This window comes from Diceros bicornis, chromosome 20 (assembly GCF_020826845.1).
Source record: "Diceros bicornis minor isolate mBicDic1 chromosome 20, mDicBic1.mat.cur, whole genome shotgun sequence".
Taxonomy (NCBI): domain Eukaryota; kingdom Metazoa; phylum Chordata; class Mammalia; order Perissodactyla; family Rhinocerotidae; genus Diceros; species Diceros bicornis.
The window spans coordinates 9847228-9868401 of NC_080759.1; the positions used below are offsets into that span (position 1 = coordinate 9847228).

A 21174-nucleotide genomic window follows, 5' to 3' on the forward strand; every position below is an offset into this window, starting at 1 on the left:
GTAACAGCCAGAAGCTGGATACTATATGTGCTCCTTCAGTTCCTGGGGGAGCGTTTCTAAACCAGGCCCCGGGTTACAGTCAGTCTTTGCCTGCTGTTCTACTGTTCTACACAACTACCTGTTTCTCTTTCATGGACCTCAGTGACACCTTCCCCTCTTTGTGCATCTTTGTACATTTCTTTTGTGTTTTCCTCATTTCCCCTTAAATAACAGAATTACACTCTGGGCTATTTCTATGATGTTTTAAATTTGAATCTGTCACATACTCCTATCCAATAACAACAACCAGATCTCATATTTAAAAGAAATGTATCACCAACCCATAACTAATTTTCTTTAAAGTATAATCCATATAGAATTTACCATCTAAGTACTTGTTATTCCCACTGCTGAATTCTTCAGTTCCTAGTTGTGGTCTAGGTATAATAGTCTCTTCTCCAGCAATTTCACTGTCCACGCAAAACCAAACATACACCATAGAAACCAATGGTTCTCAAACTGTTATGTGCACAAGAATCAGAAAAACTGGTCAAAGATACAGATCACAGAGTCCTATCCTCAGAGATCCTGATTCAATGTGTCTGAGGTGGAGCCTGGAAATCCGAATTTTAGCAAGCTCCCCAGGTGACTCTGATGTAGGCGGTCCATTGGACAGATATATAGTCTAACAGGTTAAGGTCCTTTGGGAAACACTCTGAAAATCATTGGGTAAAAGTTGGGCTGAATTTTCTTAATGATGTCACAAGAGAAGAGTAATATAATAATCATCAATGTGTAAAATTACAGGACAGTGTATTAATCAGGGTTCTCTAGAGAAACAGAACCAATAGGATGTGTGTGTGTGTGTGTGTGTGTGTGTATGTGTATGTATGTATGTATGTATGTATTTTATTTTGTTTTAAGGAATTGGCTCATGTGATTGAGGAGGCTTGGCCAGTCCAAAATCTGATGGGGGAGTCTGGCAGGCTGCAGACTCAAGGAAGAGTTGCAGTTTGAATTCAAAGGCAGTCTGCTGTAGAACCAGGAAGAGCTGAGGTTGCAGATGAAGTCTGAAGGCAGCCTGCTGGAGAATTCTCTCTTGCTCAGGAAAGGTCATCCTTTTATTCTTTTCAAGCCTTCGGACTGATTGGATGAGGTCCACCTGCATTAGGGAGGGCAGTCTGTGTTACTCAAAGTCCACCAATTTAAATGTAAATCTTACCTAAAAACATCCTCATAGAAATATCCAGAATGAAGTTTGACCAAATATCTGGGCACCAAGGTCCAGCCAAGTAGATACATAAAATTAACCATCACAGGGTACCCAGTACAAGGGGTTGAGATCCAGGAGTCATGGGTTGTAATCCTATAACCCTCTGATCGTCTAATTCATCAGTTTTCCAGCTTTAGTACCACCTCTGGGATATAATTTCTAAAGTAAAATTCCCACCTTTAATAGGCAAACACACCTATTGACTGTTTTGAAGTGTTGTTGAGCTGACGATACCCTACTCTCTCTCTCACCCAAATTGCCAGGAGAGTGATGGCAAACATTTCTAAATAATTCCTTGTGGTTAAGGATATGCTCAGTGACTTTGGGATACACTTAACTTATACATTTAGGAATCAAAGTCCTCAACTTCTTTAGTATCAGGCTCTAACTAATTGAATAACCTGATTATAAAGAAAAAGACTATAACAGGCTTTGAAATAGGCTGAGGTTTTCCCATTACTTTAATGTGTAGGTTGTAAGCTGAAGATTCAGGATGCCGTTTTACTTTCTTTCTGATATTTTGCCATTCATTCATTCAATCACTTAACCTTTGTTAAGCTACTACCCTGCTCTAGGTTTCAAGATGCTGGGCATATTAACATAGGTAAGATAGTCTCTGACCTCAAGTAGGTCAAAATATAATGAGAAACATACGTACAGCAAAAATCATCATAACCAGTGTCTATTATATGATAGGAACTGTGCTGTATATTATTTTTTTCTAGGCCTCACAAACTTCCTGAAGGGTAGTTAATCCCATTTTACTCTGGAAAAACTGAGGCTAAGAATGGTTAAATAACTTGCCTAAGATCTCATGGCTGGTTTCTAAGAGACTGACCTATAAATCTATTAGTGCATATTTCTGACTCTGAACTCCACACTCTCATTCTACTATACAACTATCAAACAACAGAAGCCCAGTAATTGTCCATAGTCAACATGGCGTGAAGAAAGAAACATAAGGATGATTGGTTTGGAAAATATGAAATTTAAACTGGACCAAATGGGCAAAATTTTCCCACACTAAAATGATAAGAAAGGATATTCTAAGTAGATGCAACAGCATAAAAAAATGGTACGGTAAAATGAAAGTGCCTATTTTTAGGTATCTAGGGGTAGACTGTTACAGGAGAATGTAGGGATGTAAAGAAGAAAAATTCAGAGATGATGCACAGGATATATAGAGTCTTAAACATTGACTTTTCCCCACAGGTATGGAGTGTTTTAAATTAAGAGTTTAATAGCCATTCTGTCATGATGATATCATAGTCTAAACAGCCAGTATTAAACTGTAGTTATTATTCAACTGAGTTATTAACTTTTTTCCATTCAATCAGCATTTACAAGGGAATAGAAATCTCTTAATTTTAAAAATATAACAACATTAAACTTAACCTATTTGTTAGTAACATGATGGTTCCAACTTTAAAAACATCAGCTTATCATAAAATGTTAAAAATAGTGCTTGTTTCAATGGAGGAAAATCTGTTAAAAGCAAGAGAAATTCATATTTATATAATAAAATGGTTTTTCCTTTAGAGTTCTAATAATCAAAGTATTTTTATTGTATATTTTGTTATTGTAAGCTAAAAATAAGTCGGTTGAATGAGGTAAATGCTTTTTTTGTCAGCCCTTCAGTCCTCACACTCAGGGGAGCCCTCATCTCCTCTGTCATCATTGCCCTTAGTAGTGCTGCTGGCAATTCCGTCACCAGCCACCAACAGGAAGGAGAAAACCAAAGGCCAGCTACTCAACAAAGCACTTCAACTTTGTCTGCAGAGCTTTGATTTACTTTTGGGGTGCTAGTTACAAATTCCAACCATATCCTAGACAATGGGTCCACACCGTTCAATTGGTGTCCTTGAATTAACTGACATTACATTTGATTTGCAGTTGAATAACTTGTATTATGGAAACTCAAGCTTTAAGACAAATGCTGGTACAACACATTGGAAAATATTTCTAAAATGAGGTTTAAAATATCTGTATACAATTCAAAAGCCTACTTAAATTCTCTTTAATCTTTAGGTCTTTCAGGTGAGAAACCATTAGTTCTTTTCCATCGCTTACTTAATGTGATTCAAAATATCCAGACTTTTGAAGGGTAGAGTTCTACAGAACTCATTTCTAGGCACACCTTTTGTTCCCAACTTCCTTCATAACTGTGATTGTAAAAATCCACCAAATGATTGCTGTATGTTTCCTTATTGGGCTATCAGAGGCAGCATGGGTCTTTGACACTCCCTTTTAAAAAATATTTTCATAAGTTAAAATTCTAATTTCTTAAGTCAATGTCAATCAAACCGGGTTCCAAGGAACTCCAAGGGAATCTGGAAGAATTTTCTTTTGCTTTTAAAAGGAGCCTATATGATTTCCAAGCTTGAGAAACACTGTTTTCCAAAGGCGATATCTAGCTAGTTTAACACAGCAAACATCCTTGTTGTTTTGGGGGCAATAAAGTAGAAAATGCATGCTCTGTACAGACATTCCAAATTTTCTTGGTACTTACATGTTCATTTTCATAGTGAAATTTCTGCAAGGTAGAGCCTGGAGGAGGGTATCCAAATGCCAACACAAACAAATATTATCAAAGCTGACATCGTTTCAGGAAGCAGTGCCTACTAGAGAAGCTACTCCACATCAGAACATTAATATTTTGAAATATTTTATAAGAAAATTCTATTACAAGTCAAAAACCATGACAACAATCTCCAAGATATAGTCCAAGTTCTTCACTTGTCCAGGAATTTTGCTGTATCAACAACGTTACACATAATTTAGCCATTACTGGGGTCTAGAGACCCATTTGTTTCCTTTAGCATGGCATTTGACAGCATTGGGTATTAGTGAGTAGATGGTATGCATGTGCACCCAGATATATACACGGAGCAGGTTTAGAAACCAGGTGTAACACATAACAAGTACATATTTGTACATGCAAATTGAATCAACAGAAGCTATTTGCTCAATCAGAATTTTTTTTCATAGACTGTCACAGAGGCTTGCCACTCCACGGACTCCTTTCCTCAAAGAACTTAGTTCTGTCCAAATCTTGGTTCTGTGTGTTTCCTCTTCTCTCTAACATCAAGAAAACTTCTTATTACATGATCATCATAAACTTTTATGGGCCTCTCATACTCATGTGTGTGTGATTTTGCTCATGTGTACACTTTTTTCTCTTCCAAAACGCCAAGAGATTCAGTTTGGTCTCTTGAAAACCTGAATAAATTCTTGGATTAAATCAGTCAAATCAAATGTTGGCTAAAGCACCAGAACAAACACATTTGTGCTTGTGGAAAGTGTCCTGGGGTCATTGGTCAGACCCACTTTGGGTGTTGGATTGGTTCCTCACATAGCACCTGGAGAAAGGTCCATACTTCTTAGGAAAAAAAAAAAAAAAAAGTCCTCCTCAGAACCATCTACTGTATTCTTGAAAAAGTTAAGCGTTTCATTTATATTCTGAAAACGAGTGATTGGTGTACCTGTTGTGAACCAATTGTACTAAGGGTACAAAGCATAAAACTGAAACATTTGTCCATCTAAATCTTCCTTGAGCATCTGTGCTCAGTGATGAGGATAAACAGCTGAAATGGATGTATTTTCTCTCCTCTAAGCGCTAAAATCTACTGAAAGAGACACACGTATAAACAAATAATTATTGTACCATATAATAAGTGCAATAAGGATATGTGAATTAAGTAATATAGAACCCAAAGGAGGGGAGGGTTTTTGTGTGTACATGTGTGTGTTGTTATTTTTCCCCATTACTGGTATCTTTTTAAAGAAGCCTCACGAGATGGAGGCAAAACAAAGAAGTTTTGAATATGCATCTGGAAGTATCCCACAGGGACGAGGGCTTCATTGTATTGGGATTGACTAAGGTGCTGATTATGTAAGTATCATTACCTGCCTGTGTTGAGCTTTGACTATTTCTAGCACGTTGCTACAAATGGAGGCTTCTCAGTGGTGGTGCCAAGGAAACTGTTGGAGGTTGCCAGTCATTTTAGAGAAACGCCACAGAACACTGCATGCCAGATGGCTACTGATGAAAGTGATGAAAGTTCATGCTTGGAAATGAAGTCCAATTCCATATTTGGTCCTTCTTTCCTTCTTTCTCTTCTGAATGCATAAGAGAGCACAAACCTAGCCTTATTCCACTCTTGCCACACAAAATCCCTGTTATGCTTTCTTCTTTTAACAGGTCCTGGAGTGATGGAGTCAAGTTAAATCTACTTTATTCCCAACCCTCAGAGCCCCAGTTCTGCCTATCTCTGAGCCAGGCCCTTTCTCTTTTACCTCTTATTCATGACTGCCAGAAACTACTGTCAATGGAACTCACTCAGGGTCGGCCTGCCAGGTACTAAAGTTTCTGTGAGGTAAGTTTTTCCCATCTCAACACCTCACGGAAGGGGAAAAAAGAAATGCCCCTCTGGAAATGTTTTAATGGTTCTGTTTTGTGGAAGAAGTTCACCTTGACTCTTTTGAGGACATTTCCCACAACCACAACCCCTAGACACCTTTTCTTTCTTTGACTAGTACAAAGTATTAGGGGTAATTGTTTCTTCCTCACTCCTAATGTCCCAGGTGGAGGCAGCTCCACTGGGGTAACAATCCTGGTCTATCTCTCCTGACCCCTCTTCTCACTCTACTCCAGGGAAGTAAAGTGGCAATGGGAAAAGTAAACTGAGCCTGCTTCTCCCAGCATCTTGCTTCTTTCACACTAGGGCCAGGTGTGGGTTCTGTGGGTTCTTAGTCTGGGTTCAGTATCAGTAGGCCATCTTGCCTAGAGTCATACAACCACTGTCCAAACTGAGTTTTAGCACAGTAAAGGTGACATTTTGGTTTTCTATCTGTTATGAGGTCCTCTCAAATACCTCCTGCAGGTGAGAGGCAGTGATATGAACTCCAAAAAAGTAGCCTTCACCATCTGAGTAGCTTCTTATTGGATAGAAAGCACTATGTCACTTTCTGTTCTTTGGCCTTGAGATACAGGAGGCCTCACTAGGAGAAAGGGAAATGGCAGTACATCTCTCAATCCATCTTGAGGCTACAAGAAAGCCGAGATGGGGCAGAACAAGTTAGGAAGATTTCACTTTGTGGTGGCTTTAACTTGATTCTTGTCCTTTAGAGTAGGTAAAAAAAACATTCTGACATTCAGATGTTCTGTTTACATAATTGTCCTGAGTCTCCCCCTTCCTTCCACCTACTGTGTCCTCATAACTACATCTCCAAAAATCTTTGCTAAAGCTTTCCAAGAAGTGTTCCGTGGTCTCTGACAGCCAGAGTACTATCTCCCTCCTCTAGTTTTCCACTGTAGCTGCTCTAAGGGCATTTGAATGAATGAGTGAATGAATAATGATAAAAGAAATGGAATATCCCTTGCTTGCTCATCTGTAGAAGAGAGATGGAGCCTTCCCTGATCTTTTACTTTTCTGCCCCATTGAAATGCCTCAAGGACAGCAGAAGCCCAGAAGCTCTTCACCCAATAGCCTAATAAAAAGTGTGAAGAACAAAGCAGCTCGGAATATGTAACTTGATTTTCATCACACTGGACTTTGTTTTGCATTGCGTTGGACTTTGTGGTCATCATAAGGTCTGTAACATTTAAGGCTTGGAGTCTTTTCATTTCGGGCCAGATAGCCAGACCGCCCAGCCTGAGACCAGGTCTCCACCGGCACAGGATGGTGAGGCAGAGGGCAGTGTTCCAGGCAATTTGGACGAACAGAGACTGAGCTTGGCTAGAAAAGAGCTGAGAAAAGCAATTCTGATGCCTGGATAATCGCCCCCGGTGCTTGCAAAGTATGCCAGTGGAAACCTGTCCCAGGGGTTCCAAGCTTAGAAAGTAAAGTGATTGAAGCTCAATCCAGAATTAGGGTAGTCAGGCAATTAGGCAGGGGAACAAGTGGGGCCTTTGCCTGGAGCAACTTCTGTTCCATCAATTGAAAGAATTTACTTACCCTCAAAGGAAAGTTATTCCAGCACCTGGCACCAGAATTCTCAATATATGAGCTTTGCAGTTCCTTTGATCTGCACTTACTGGTTCCCAGATTATCAGGCAGTAACTAAGGGAAGGAACATGTTCTCTAGCTGCACTTGGCCTATGAGCTGTGATCAGCTCTAAGGGCTGCAGCCCCATGCAGTTAGCCTACTTCACATATAGGTTTACTCATCAGGGCTCCCTTCCAATAACTCAACTCAACAGAATTTAGTCACTTCTAAGGTCAGACTACATCTATATCTATGCCACGGGTTACTTTTAGCTTCACACATCTTTCATCTCCAAGCCCCAATGACGTGGTGCCGCCCAAAGAGACTCAAGGTACTATTTTTTTTGTTTTTTGGAGGAGAAGGGACTTTGGGTTCAGGCAGTCCTGGATTCAAATCTCAGGTGTGTGACTCAGAGAAGTAATTTCGCTTCTCAATTTCTTCATCTAAAAAATGGAAATAGCAAGACATAATTTTGTATATTTGTTTTAAAGACCAAATGAAACATTTTATGCCAAGGACAAAACAGTGACTAGTGTACAGTAAGTGTAGAATAAGTAGAATAAGTGATCACTCCCTTCCTCAACCCTTTCTCCCAGGCAGGACCTGCAGCGCTGTTCAAAACCAGCGGTTCTGTTCTGGTGGTGTGCTCATGAGAGCCGATTGTTAAATTTTCAGGAATTTTGTGAGCCAGTTAATGACATGTTGGGAGCTTGAAACTGGCCATGATGGGAGTATTCACATCACAGAAATGAGCAGACATTGTAAAGGGCCTTCCACCCACCTGCCCAGAGGTCTGGTTTATCAATATACCACCAGTTGTCCTGAAGGTGTGATCCCTGCAATAGCAGCAACACAGTCACCTGGAAACTTTTAGAAATGCAAACTAATCAGTCACACCCCAGCCCTGATAAACCACAAACTCTGGGAGTGGGACCCAGAAATCGGTGTTTTAACAAACCCTCTTAGTGAGAGTTCTGCCCAGCATGTTCAGTGACTAGCAGGGAGATCAATGAGGCTGGAGTGAAGCAAGTCAGAGGGAGAGTGGTAAGAGGAGAGGCGGTGGTGGTGGTGAGTGTAGCAGACCACTATAAGGATTTTGATTTGTGTCCCAAGTGATAAGGGAACCATTGGAGAGTTTTGAGCACTAGAACATAATGTCTTGTTAAATCTCATTTAGAAGGATCGTTCTGATGGCTGAGAATAGACAGGAGGGACGAGGTTGCTAAGAGAAGACAGCAGGTTGGACCAAGATGATAGAGCTATACGTGGTAAGCAGTGGTTGGCTTCCAGATATATTTTGGAGATAGAGCCAATAGGATGTTGTTGATGGTTTAGATGTAGAGAGTGAGAGAAAGAGAGAAACCAAGGATGACTCAAAAGTTCTTAAGCCTGAGCAACAGGGAAGACATATTTTTACTAAGATACAGAGAGAATGGGCTGATAGAAGGTGGCAGGTTGGTGATTAGGAGATCATTTTGGACATGATAAGTTTGGTAGTCTATTAGATGGCAAGAGTAAATGTCAAGGAGGCCATTAGAAATGAGTTTGGGGGAGAGGCTGGGCTGAAAACTTAGCTTTGGAAGTAATCGACTTCCAGATGGTACTTGATGAGTCAGTATAAGAGAGTGAATGCAGATGGAGAGAAGTGGGTCCTGGCCCTGGAAAGCATGAAGGTCTGGAAGATGCGAAAGAACCAGCAAAGGGCACAGAGAAGGAGAAATCAGTGAATATTATTTCAACACAAATTATGGAAACACTCAAAGAGTTGAAATAATACATTGCCAATAGCTATACAACTTCAGTTGACGTTTCCCAGGGCCTGCTACATGTCATTTCTTAACCATCAATGAAGAATATAGTCTTCGCTCACCCTCTACGTTAAGGCAGAGTCGAGTTACATGTGAAGGGTGATCCACTGAGCCAGTCTGCTCTTCCTTCACCCACCAAGATCCTGCAGGTCTCGCTTCTCCCTAGGGAGTAGAAGCGTCGTTACCACAGGCTAATCACAGCCGGCAGCCAGTTCAGCAGACCAGTCTGAAAGTACATCTGTGTTTGTGAATGTTTGTGCTTTATCAAGAGGAACATGTAATTACCTTAAAAATATAATTTTCCATCTTTAACATAAGCTGGAACAGTCAAACCTCCTTGAGCTCAGAGTGCTTTTACAAGGACAGTTTATACAATTACCTGTTTAAGCTTTTAAAAGTCCCTGACTCATTCGGGCAAGTGAGGAAGCAAGACAAAACATCAGTATCTCGCTGGAAGAATATTGTGGTTATTGGCACTGAAACAAAAATAACACTATGATAAAGGCGTTGTGTTCCCCAAATCAAGTGAATGCCTCATTTTTTCTTAAGAAATCTTCCCGCATTGGGGACTTTATGAATTGTGAATGTTTACAACCTACACGATGTGGCCTTGGACAAGTTCATCTCTCTGATCGTTAGTTCCCTCCTGGGTAAAATGAGGATAGTAATACCTACACAATAATATGTGCGTGGGAAGCACCCAACACAACACCTAACACTCAATAACTCCCTCCCACACTTGAAAGAACTGCTGCTGCTCTCTGTCCTACCCCATCCCTACCTCGCAGTCCCTCTCCAATCTGTAAGGCAAGACAACGTGTTCTGGGGATCGTTTTTGCCAAAGCAGAACATTTTGAATTGGTTGTTTATTTGTAGACAATATTAGGACATAGCCTCATCAAAACAGCTGTGAACAAAGCATAAAATAACTTTTTAAAAACTTACAAAGTGCAAAGCAGGTATCACTGACCTTTTACTCCATCCATGACCTTCACCTCGACCCTGAAGCCCTTCCTCAAGAGATGGATTAGAGAGATGTAGTCTATTTCCCACATCACTTAAGTTTTTTTTATTTATTTATTTATTTATTTATTTATTTATTTATTTATTTATTTATTTGCTGAGGAAGATTCGCTCTGAGCTAACATCTGTTAGCTCAATCTTCCTCTATTTTGTATGTGGGTCACCGCCACAGCATGGCCACCGACCAGTGGTATAGGTCCGTACTGGGAACTGAACCCAGGCCGCTGAAGCAGAGCACGCTGAACTTAACCACTATGCCGCTGGGCCAGCCCCTATTTGAGTTTTTCTAAACTGAATATTTAGTGCTTATTTTTTAACCTAGTCAAAGCATACGAGTCAAAAGGCATCTTGTGGTGGACACATGTCATTTTAACATTATACATTTATTCCAACTCATAGAGTGGACAATGCCAAGAGTGAACCCTAATGTAAATTGTGGACTTTGGCTGATAATGATATGTCAATGCAGGTTCATCAGTTGTAAAACATGTACCACTCTGGTGGGGGATGTTAATAATTCAGGAGACTATGTATGTGGAGGGGTGGGGGGCATATGGGAAACCTCTATACCTGTCTCTTAATTTTGCTGTGACCCTAAAAATGCTCTATAAAATAAAATCTGTTTTAAAAGTTTAAAAGCAAAACTAAATTATATTTAAAAAATAATTTTTTTTAAAAAAGTCATCTTGAATTAGCATGTACCCATCTTTGTGGTCAATAGGAAGGCTCAGTGATAACCAAGGAAATAGTTCTCAAATACAGATCAAAGCTTAAGGCAGCAGTCTTGCTCAAGGCAGAAAGCCAACAGAATGGCCTCCTCAGGGATGAGGGTCTGAGTCAGGGCTGGCTGAGCCTCCATCCACAGATGGGACTTGGTATGTGAATCCCTTCAAATGCACTTTCCCCAAGTAACTGGTTCTCTCATAAGTTAGACTTCCCCAAGGGAAATTTTTCATTTTACTTCACTCTGGCTCCTTTAGAAACTTCATTAAAAATGAAAAAAGATCATAGCAAACAACAAGCAATAGGGCAATTATTGTCACTGTCTTCTGGGAGAATGCATCCAAGGCAACCCAGATTTTACCGCTGTAAAGGAAATCCAGAGGAGTTGTTTCTTGACCACTCCCTCTTTCTTAAAGCTCTCCTGCCTTAGCCTCTGTGACATAGGTTCTCTTGAAGTCCCTCCTGCTTTTCTGACAGGTCCTTCTCTGTTTCCCCAGTGAGTTCCTCTGCCTTCACCTACTTCTGAAATGTGAGGGCTCCTTCACTTTCCTCATGCTTCACATGCTCACACTCAGATTCCCCCTCCCAGACACAAAGAAGCTCCTGGATTTGTCATCTGGCTGGGGTTTCAAGAGATGGTGTTAGACCCAGGAAAGGAGAAGACCTAGTTTGGAAATTTGGAGCAAATGGGGTAGCAGAGTTGAATGGGGAAGCATTGCCTGAACTGCCAGTGTGGAGAAAATCAAGAGCTAAGTCTTTCTGTTGCTCTGATTTCAGTTACTATTTATATGCTGAGGAATCCCCAAAACTATATTTCTAGCACAATATTTCTCATGGGCTTCACAAGCTTATATCTTCCCCTGAATATCCCACAGGGAACTAAACTAAAATGTCTAAAGTCATGTTATTCATCTTCTACCTTCAAATCTACTTCTCATTCTGTTTTCAACACTTTTTGTGGGACCACCGTCTATCTAGTTATCCAAGCTAGAAATCTATGCCCAATTTCTTCCACTCTCACTCTCCAAACCCATCAGAAATCTTATAAATACCACATGCCAAATATTTTGTGGATCCATTATACCTCTCCATGTCTAAGTCAAAGCATCAAGCAGTTCTATAAGCTGCCCTGATCTGGCTCCAGGCTAGCCCTAGTGATTAAATCCAGGAGACATCAGACCTGCTGGTGGTGTCTTGCAAGGAGAGCTCAAGAGACACATCACCCTTCTGGCCACACAGATTTTCTCCTGTCAGTAATTAGTTTTTACCCCTGTAGTAAAGTGCTGGGGATTTTTAATTTTCTTTGACATTTTACATACTTCTTGCCCTCCCAGTTTCTCTTTTGGCATATAATCAATTCTTGAGAATTCTGGGATTCAGGTCTTTGCTCAGCCAATGCCTTCATCATCTGTTAGCAATGGTGAAGGGGTCCACTGCGAGTCAGAATGATGCTGTAGGCTCATGACCATGACAAGCTGCACATGCAGAGGTTTCCAACACCAAGAAAAGCAGACATGGCCTTGGGTCCTCTGTGTCCTGGGAGAACACCATCAAAGAAGAGATGTGAATATAAACTAGGGAAAATGCTGGAGAAGGTTATTAGGCATTTCCTGTCTTTGTTATGAACCTAGGAGTCCAGTTCCTGTTTGAGTACCCTGAAGAAATTAAAAGATGTAGAATTTGGGTATAAGCAGGCATTGGGAGAAAGGGAGGACACTGCATAGTTACATCTCCATCCCAATCAACAGAAAGAAAATCAGAAAGGATTGTCAATTCTCATGAAGTTAAGACATCATTTCATAGTATTGTATTACTCCAGAGATATTTAATGAGAATCTACTCCAGCTAGGCGGTAGGGACAGACAGAGAGAGCTGCAAATACGATAACCAAGATTATTGTCTTCAACAAGCTTACAGTACAGAGGGAGAAACTAGCACTTACAAAGCAATGTCATTAGAAATGACACTAGTGTATGGGGGAGAGTGGGGAGGGGCTGTATGTGGCCATGTGAAATGCGTAGAGAATCAGATTTAGGGGAGAGTGAAGAAAATCTTGCTGGAGGAAATGAATCCAAGTTGAGACCAGAAGGCGAATAAGAGTCAGTCAGGCTGCAGCAAGGGGAACGTAGTTGGGGGAAAAGTGTTCCGGGAGAAGGAAACAGTGTGAAGAAAGGCAGAGATGAGAAGTTCAGTCTGGCTTGTGTAGAATTCAGACACAAAGTAGTGAGATAGAAAACCAGAAAGGCAAACAAGGTTTGGGCTTTGAAGCCTCTTATTAGTCATATGAAGAAATTTAGACGTTGTTATGTTTTGTGTCTTAGAAATATCACCTTCAGTGGGGAAAATGGATTACAGTGAGAGAAGACTGAAGGAAGGGTTATTTATTAGGAGGCTTATTGCAATAATTTAGATGAGAAATTCTGGTGGCTTTTATTAGGGGAATAACGATGGGGATGTAAATAAGCGGTTGTGTTCAAAAAATATTCAGGAGTTAGAGTCCATAAGAATTGATGATAACATGTGAGAGTTGAGGATACAGAGAAACGAAGGACGAATTCAAGTGTCTGACATCATGGTTGGGTGGGAATAGCGTTCGCTATGGTAGGAAACTAGAGGGAAGAAGCAGGTTTAAGGAATGATAACAGAGAGGCGTAATAAGCTGAGTTCCTGATGTGTTAAATTCTACATTTTTACAGTGTATTCAAGTGGAAGGATGCAGTTAAGTAATTTATTAATAAGGCAATTAAGTATGAAAGTTAGAAATGAGATCTAGAGAAGAGATAAGGATTAAGGAGTCAACAGTATGTAACAGTGAATGATAGCAGATGACATCTACTGTGGAGAAGTTGAGAACTGAGACAGACTCTAGAACAGGGCCCAGGAATTGGTCCTTGCAGAGATGGAGAAGATGCCTACAGAGGAAGGAGGAGCACTGCTGTGGTCTGGAGAGCAGGATCTTTTCAGAAGGAGGGAGTTGCCAGTAATACACTGCAGTTATCAAAAATGGAATCTATATGTGTTGGTATGTGAAGATGTTCAAAATACATTGCGTGAAAAGAGCAGGTCAAAGAACAATATGTGTGGTATGATCTCAGTGTATTTTTTTCATATTGAATCTGAATTGAATATTCGTAGAAGGACTCAAAAAAATTGTCAAAAAGAGGTAAGAAAGTGAGACTGGAGAGTCACAGAGAGAAAGGGACTGTAAATTAACATTTAATGTACCTCCAGTATTGATAGAATATTTTACCTTGAATGTGTATTACATTTGTATATTTTTTAAGTTAATTTAAAAGGGTGGGAGAGATCAACAGTATCAATGGTGCAGAGAAATAAAGTAAAATAAAAATGAAAAATATTTATTAGCTTTGCAACAAGGAGGTCATTAGCAAGTTGGTGGAAGTCTTTTCAGTGGAGTGATGGGGTTGCATTTGTAGATGGCTGCAATGAAATGGGAGAAGAATAGGAGAAAATCTGTGTAAATAACTCATTCTAGAAGATGGGTTATAAAGAGAAGGGAAGAGATAAGGTAGTTACTGGAGGAGCATGGCATTCAGGAAAGGGATTTTTTTTTTATATGGAGAGTTTAGAGCACATTGACATTTTGGAAATCACTTCATTAGGAAGGGAGCTTCTGTAAAAGCAGGAAGGAGGACAGGGATTTAAGAGACATCTCAGAGAGACTGGAAGAGATGGGACTCGGGGAAAAGGTACAGGAATTAACCTTGGAGGAGGAGAGATACCTCTCTCACTGCAAAAGAATGGGGAAAGGAAAGAGTAAAGGCGATGCAGGTAAATCTGTAGGGTTGCTAGCAGTAATATCCACCGGGATCTTTGGCTTTTGAAATTTCCCTCGATGCAATAAAAATATAATCAAATTCCATGCTGCAGGCCTGCAGCAGAGTAATTTAGAGTTTGAATATTGATGCCTCTGATAAAAACGTATTCTTTCTTTAATATCTGTATCATGCAAAGCAAGCACATGTAATAGTAAAAGATCTTATGTACAGTTAGTGTTTTTGAAGGGGTTATCATTTATGCCTGGATAAGTTGTATAAATTATAAATTACCTCTTCCTTATTTACACCCAAGAAGTCATGCAATACGGTAACATTATTTAATGAGTAACGCTGTGAGTTTCTAGAGGACAAGGTTTATATCTTTGTCTTTATGGACTGAACTCAGCACATGGCCCAACACAGAGTCACTGCCCAATTAATGTTTAGTGAAGAAATGAAGGTAATCCTGAAAAACAAGTTGGTGCTTTATTCTGACCTATATCACCACTCAAATTTTTAAATGTATATATGTATGTATATAAACTGCTGCACAGATTTTATTCTTTAAAGCCTAAAATGAAGCAATGGCAAGGGTGCTTTCAGGAACAGGGAGGTAAGAAGACGTTACAACAGCTCTTAACAGTGAAGACTTGCCTGTGTGTATTTATTCCATATTGCTCACTCCAGCGTTAGTCTTGACTTCAAAGCAATAGCACAAGTTAATGCATTTTCACACCTCAAAAAAGGTTACACTCTTCATGCCAGCCTACTGTGGAGATTATAGGAGAGAAACCACAGGGAGCAACCAGTTGCTAATGAGCATCCTCCAGAACATCCGAGGACTTTTGCCAATACATCCACTCACCAGAGCTGCACAGCACAAATTCAATCAGAGCTTTCATTTGGAAATTATGCATCCCAATAGCAGACTCTTCTGAAGGACCAGATTGCTCCAAGGGATTGCAGGAAGTGGAGCTTTGTACATCTAAATAACTGGCTCCATTATTTTTTTCTCTTACTTGGCTACAATTACAATTCATTACCATCTGAAGGCTATTTACCAGTCTGCATAAAAGAGTTAAATGTTAAGCTAGCAGATTGGAAATATGTCCACGTAACGTGATTTGCTCTCCCCACTGGCACTCATAATGGCAGCCTAGAAAAAGGGCCAAGAATGTAAAACACATCCCATCGACTTAGCCACATCCCCAGGCAGACCAGCTCTGGAGGGTTAAGGCAGACTAACCAGAAAGCCATTATTGATCTGCACTCTCTGATTTTACTCAATAGGAAGAAGACCTCTCAGAAACACTAGATTTATTTTTAAAAGTACATTGAAAGGCTAGCCTTCTATGCCAAGCACTCTCCATATAAATTATAGGATTGCCTTACGATGGCCACAGTACAATGACCGCTGTTTGATTGTAGCATCCCTTCTGAAATACTTTGTGTTTCTTTCTGCTCTCCTTCTCATCACATACGCTAGGACTTTGACAAGCTAACCTCCAGCGGTTTTCTTTCCTTTGCCAAGTTTAAGAGATTTGAGAAATAAAAAAAGAAAAAGAGAGAAAGAAAAGAGTGAGGGGATGACACAAAATTCAAGAGTAAGCAGAACAAGATGGAGGTCTCGATGCGGGTGTGTGACATCTTTCTTCTGGGCAGTTTAAGGCGAAATTATGCAAACTCACCTAGACCCCCAAGTATATCCATGGCATAAGCATTCATCGCCTCATAAGAGCAAAGAAACAATCATCTGAAAGTGGAGCAGGCAGAAGTGCCAGGGAATATTAACTTGGTGCAAACTCTACCAATAACTCATGGAAGCTGGTGGATCACTAGCTCCTCAGGTGGGGTAATCTGAGACATTTATAACTGTCCCCCAGAACTCCCCAGCAGGATTGAGTCCTGGCTGCGCACAGCAGTAACCTGCTCAATAATGCCCCCATTGGCTTCCTTCCCCTCCTTCTATCACTTCCCCACTTTCCTACTGGTGTTTCCTGGGACCAAATCCTTGTCTTCAGGGTCTCCTTCTGGAAACACCCAACCGAACACAAGCAAAAAAGGTCCCTCCTTCAGGCTCCACAAGGAGCTCCCCCAGCTCCTCATCATGGAGTTTCCACCCCACTCCATTCCCTCATGGGCATTATAGCAATTGCCATTTCCATTTGTGGGTTTCTAATTTAGAGACATCGGATAGAGCTCCCAAAACAACTTCTCCCTCTGGGAAATGACATCAGCCAACATTTCTTGAGAGCTCACCTCGTAGCACAAAGCATCACAAGAGTCAATTCTCGTGTACTGTCTTCTGACCTTCACAATAAAGAAGGATCAGTGTTATCCCCGCTTAACAGATGTGGAAGTCCAAGTACAGGGAGGTTAAGTCACTTACCAAAGTCTAACAGCAAATGAGAGGGAGAGCGGGGTTGGAACCCATGTCGCATTGGCATCAATGCCCATGACGTTCAATTCCATGTGCTCTCCATAAGTCCTGCTAAGTGGCAGTTATGGGGTCCATATATTTATAGGGCTTGCGTTGGGCAAGTGGCACATTTGGACTTATTGAAATAGTTGATCACTTTCCTTTTTCTTTCGCATTAGCAACTTGCAGTCTGGTCTGCTTTACCTCGATCCTCAACCATTTCCAATATACAGTTTAATATCATGAGTGGTATGGCAGAGACAGATATTTGTCCCCACACATCGCTCTCCACTTCTTCCCTTGGACAAAAGAGCCCCTTAGTTTTAACTGAACACTTAGCCGCCAGCTAGAGACTTCTTCTCCCAACCCGACTTGCAGTTAGATATGGCCGAAAGGATGTGAGTGAAAGTGCTGAGGACAATTTCCAGGACCTGCCGGCTTGTGCTTTACCTGCACATCTTCCTTCTCCCTGCCTTTGGGAGAGAATTCAGAAGTGGGAGTCACAGAGTGTTGACACTGACCAGGAACGCGAGGGCAATGCCCCTACGGGGTGGCAGGACAAGCTAGAAGAAGCCTGGTTCCCAAGAGCCCCACACAGACAGAGCCAACTTGTCCATCCCTCTGATCACCCACCAGCACATATTGTCATATGAGAGATAAGTAAACTTTTATCTAGTTTGAGCCACTGTTATTTTTTCTACTTTGAAGCAGCCAAACCCAAATCCTAATACAAAGAGAGAAAAGAGAACGAGGGCCTCAGTGGAAAGTCAGCAAGCAAATGGTGTAGGACAATCAGGGGAAACCTCAGAAAGGAGAGTGAGGCTCACAAGGGGATGAGCTATATTTTATTTGTTTGCTTGTCTAAAGTTTCCAGAAACACAAAGGAAGAGGAGGAAATCAAAGCCAGAGAAGAAAGGAAAAGCAACGACATTCTCTTTTATCCTGCCTCTTAGGAGGCTGTGGGTGGCAGGAAAACAGAAGGGGAAAGGAATCCCCAGCTGTTACCAGAGCCCATAAAAAGTTCAAACTCAACCTTCTGCAGGGAGCAGGAGATGTCATTGCCTTCAAAGCAGAGGGGGTTCCTGGGATTAACTAGGTGTCCACAGAGGTCTTTGCACATGCAAGGACCTCAATCAACCCTGGGCCACCCTCACCCTGGAATAGAGCAAACCTCCTCACATTAAGGGGAGGGTACAGGTCCATCACTACAGTTGACCGTGGTTCCACTTTACTCACAAGTATGATAATCATATAATGCAAATGTGTGCAAATTTTATTATTTTCTAAGAGGACACACGCTTTGAAACGTTCATTTCCAGAGTCCACTCAACGGGACATTGTCAGTTGTTTATGTAAAAACAAATACAGCTACTCTGAATTAAGGAACACTTTAAAAATTACATGCTAATCATTTTTCCATGCAATGCCTTACCACAGCAGGCAATTTTGTGAGTGAACATCATTGACTGACTTTCAGGACTTGGCAAAGCCCCAGTCCCACTGAGTCCCACACACAGTGTTGCTTAAGCTGGCAGGCAGACCTCGGCAGCTCAACCACACTTTGCTGGTGCAGTGGTTCTTGATGTGGCGCTTTATAAGCAACACGCAGATCAATTGGAGAAGCAGATTAGCTGTGGTCAGTGAATAACGATAAGTAAGAAAAAATGCAACAGCAGCAGACAATTTGATCAGGACATATCAAAAGTTAAAAGCCAGCAACTCTGGAAGAACATAAATTAGAGTATGCCAATCCAGGTTTCCCATCTCCTTAGTTGTCATGATTTGTTCTTGCCTTTAACACCCAACTGAGAACCTACTCTGAAGAATTTCAAGACGCCCAGTCCTAGGGGAGTTTTTCTCCCTCAACCATTTCTGAATCTTTCTGGAGAAACTTACACATCACACAAATCTGCCCTGGCTGTTACCTGGCCCTTCAATCAGCCATCTTGTTCTCAGCAACTTGTCCCTTCTGTGGGTCATTACTTGCCAGCTCACAACTAGTTGTCTGGGCTGTTGTATTTTTCCTTGTACTTCTTCTCTCTGAGCATTAACACCCTCAAGTATGGCTGTGAATATAATGTCTACCGATAGACAGGATAGAGGATAACAATGCAAAAAGCAAATCTTAAACAGACTGCCAAATATCGTCCATCCAAGGATTCACAGACCAGGCCACTCCTTAGATGGTGTGATCAGCTCTCATCTCAGCCTTCCCACGCCTGCCAAAATGTTGTGAGAGAAGAGAAGGAGATCTTACTTTACTCTAACTGGACTTCAAGAAGTCCAGGACCCCTGAGCATCTCCACTAGAACACAGCTTCCTTTTTGCCCTTGGTCATTGGTTGGCCCTTCTGGTCAATATCCTTCAAAGATGCAACTTTGACTCAAGAAAGGTGACTTCCATATCATCAGGCAGAGCCTCTTGACTCCTTAATGTCTTGAACCTGATTTGGGCTTTATCTTGCAGAAACCATTTTATGTACTTGAGTATTCTATTTAAACCACTAACTAAACGGATCTGTTAACAGCTTAGAAGAGCAATTATCTCTCCTGCCCTCCACTTTATTCTGACCAAGGTTTCAGAAGTATTGGGGTTCAATAGGCCTGGATTAAAACCATTGGAGAGCACTGAGAACATAATAATTCCCCAGCCCATATGAAATTCAACATTAAAACAATCATAAACCATGATATAAGTATAAAGAAATCCAACTAAATTCTCATTTTTCTCATGATGATGATTTTAGTGCCTTTTTTTAACACCAAACAATTTTTTAATTCAAATCCTTTCTCAAGATGCTCTCATTTTCCTTGGGATCCTTTCTTGCTAGTGCCCCCAGCTCACTCAGCTTCCTGGGAGGCCCAGCATTGGGTCCAATGTCAGAGTCCCCAGTTACACATGAGGAACCTAGTCCCAGAGCCCTGCTAATATCATGGCAGCATCTGCCTAGAAATCCACCATCCTTCCCCAAGTAACAAAATAATGTTCTCTCCTCAGTGTCTTCCTACTGGAGTATTCCCGAGAATAATGGGCTTTTGTACTCAACAGACAGGTTGAGCTGGCCCCTAGATTGTTTAGAACCAAAGGTAGCCCTCCCTTTCTTTTTATCCTCAATATCCTTTAGGGCTTAAATCTGAAAGTCAAAGGAAACTTCATAAGACTCATTAATTCAACAATGTTTGTTGAGCATCTGTGCTGAGTTGAATAGGGTCCCCCAAATTCACATCTACCCAGAACCTCAGAATGTAACCTTACTTGGAAGTAGTGTCTTTGCAGGTGTAATTAGTTAAGATGAGGTCATATTGGAGCAGGGTGGACCCTAAATCCAATGACTGATGTCCCTATAAGAAGAGGAGAGGACACACAGAAATGCACATGGGAAAGAGGGCCACGTGACGAAGGGGGCAGAGATTGGAGTGATGCAGCTACAAACCAAGGAACTATCTCCAGGGATTGCCAGCAACCACCGGGGTCTAGAAGGGAGGCATGGAACAGACTGTGCCTTCAAGCCTCAAGAAGGAATCAACTCTGCCAACACCTTGATTTCTGACTTCTGGCCTCTGGAACTGGGAGAGGGTATATTTCTATTGTTTTAAGACTCCTGGTTTGTGTTAATCTGTTATGGCAGCCATGGGAAACTAATACAGCTCCTAGCATTTTCTAGTCACAGTACCAAGCACTAAATGTATAGCAGTGAGCAAGACAAGTAAGGTCCCTGTTCTCATGTAGCTGAAATTCTAGTGGAGAAGACAAACAAACAGCAAGCAACCCAATACATAAATAGGATTACTTAAGAATATGATCAATTTTATGAAAAATCAAAACAGAGTTATGTGATAGAGCATGACCAGGGTGAAAGGTGGTTGAGATATTTCCATAACGTTCACAGAAAGTGTCTGTACTACCCACTAACGCTGCTCCAATCCAGCCAGGACTCTCCAGGGAGTGTGCTCCCTTCCAATTCTGTGTGTTCCTCATCCCAACCACAGAGATCTGGCCTCTCTTCTCCTCTTCCAAATCTCAGGGCTGTGGAGTTCCAAAGGCAGCTTTGCTTCTGATCTAACACTGTTTTCACCCACTGAAGTTTTTCTTCCTTCACATGCTCCCCAGCTTGAACATGTATCAAAACTGACAAGAATTGGGTTTTTTCACCCCCATCCAGCTTGTACATAATGGATGTCA

At 41.2% G+C, this 21174-nt stretch overlaps 1 long non-coding RNA gene across 1 annotated transcript in view; it reads right to left on the reverse strand.

Annotated features, from left to right (window-relative positions):
• Positions 1–927: 927 nt before the first annotated feature.
• LOC131419122 (uncharacterized) overlaps positions 928–21174 on the reverse strand; it is a 69150-nt gene continuing 48903 nt past the window's right edge. The window contains exons 2-4 of the long non-coding RNA XR_009223146.1: positions 9111–9210; positions 8022–8107; positions 928–1141 (exon numbers count right to left, since the gene is read on the reverse strand). This is a non-coding gene — a long non-coding RNA (uncharacterized LOC131419122). The remainder of the gene's footprint in view (positions 1142–8021; positions 8108–9110; positions 9211–21174) is intronic.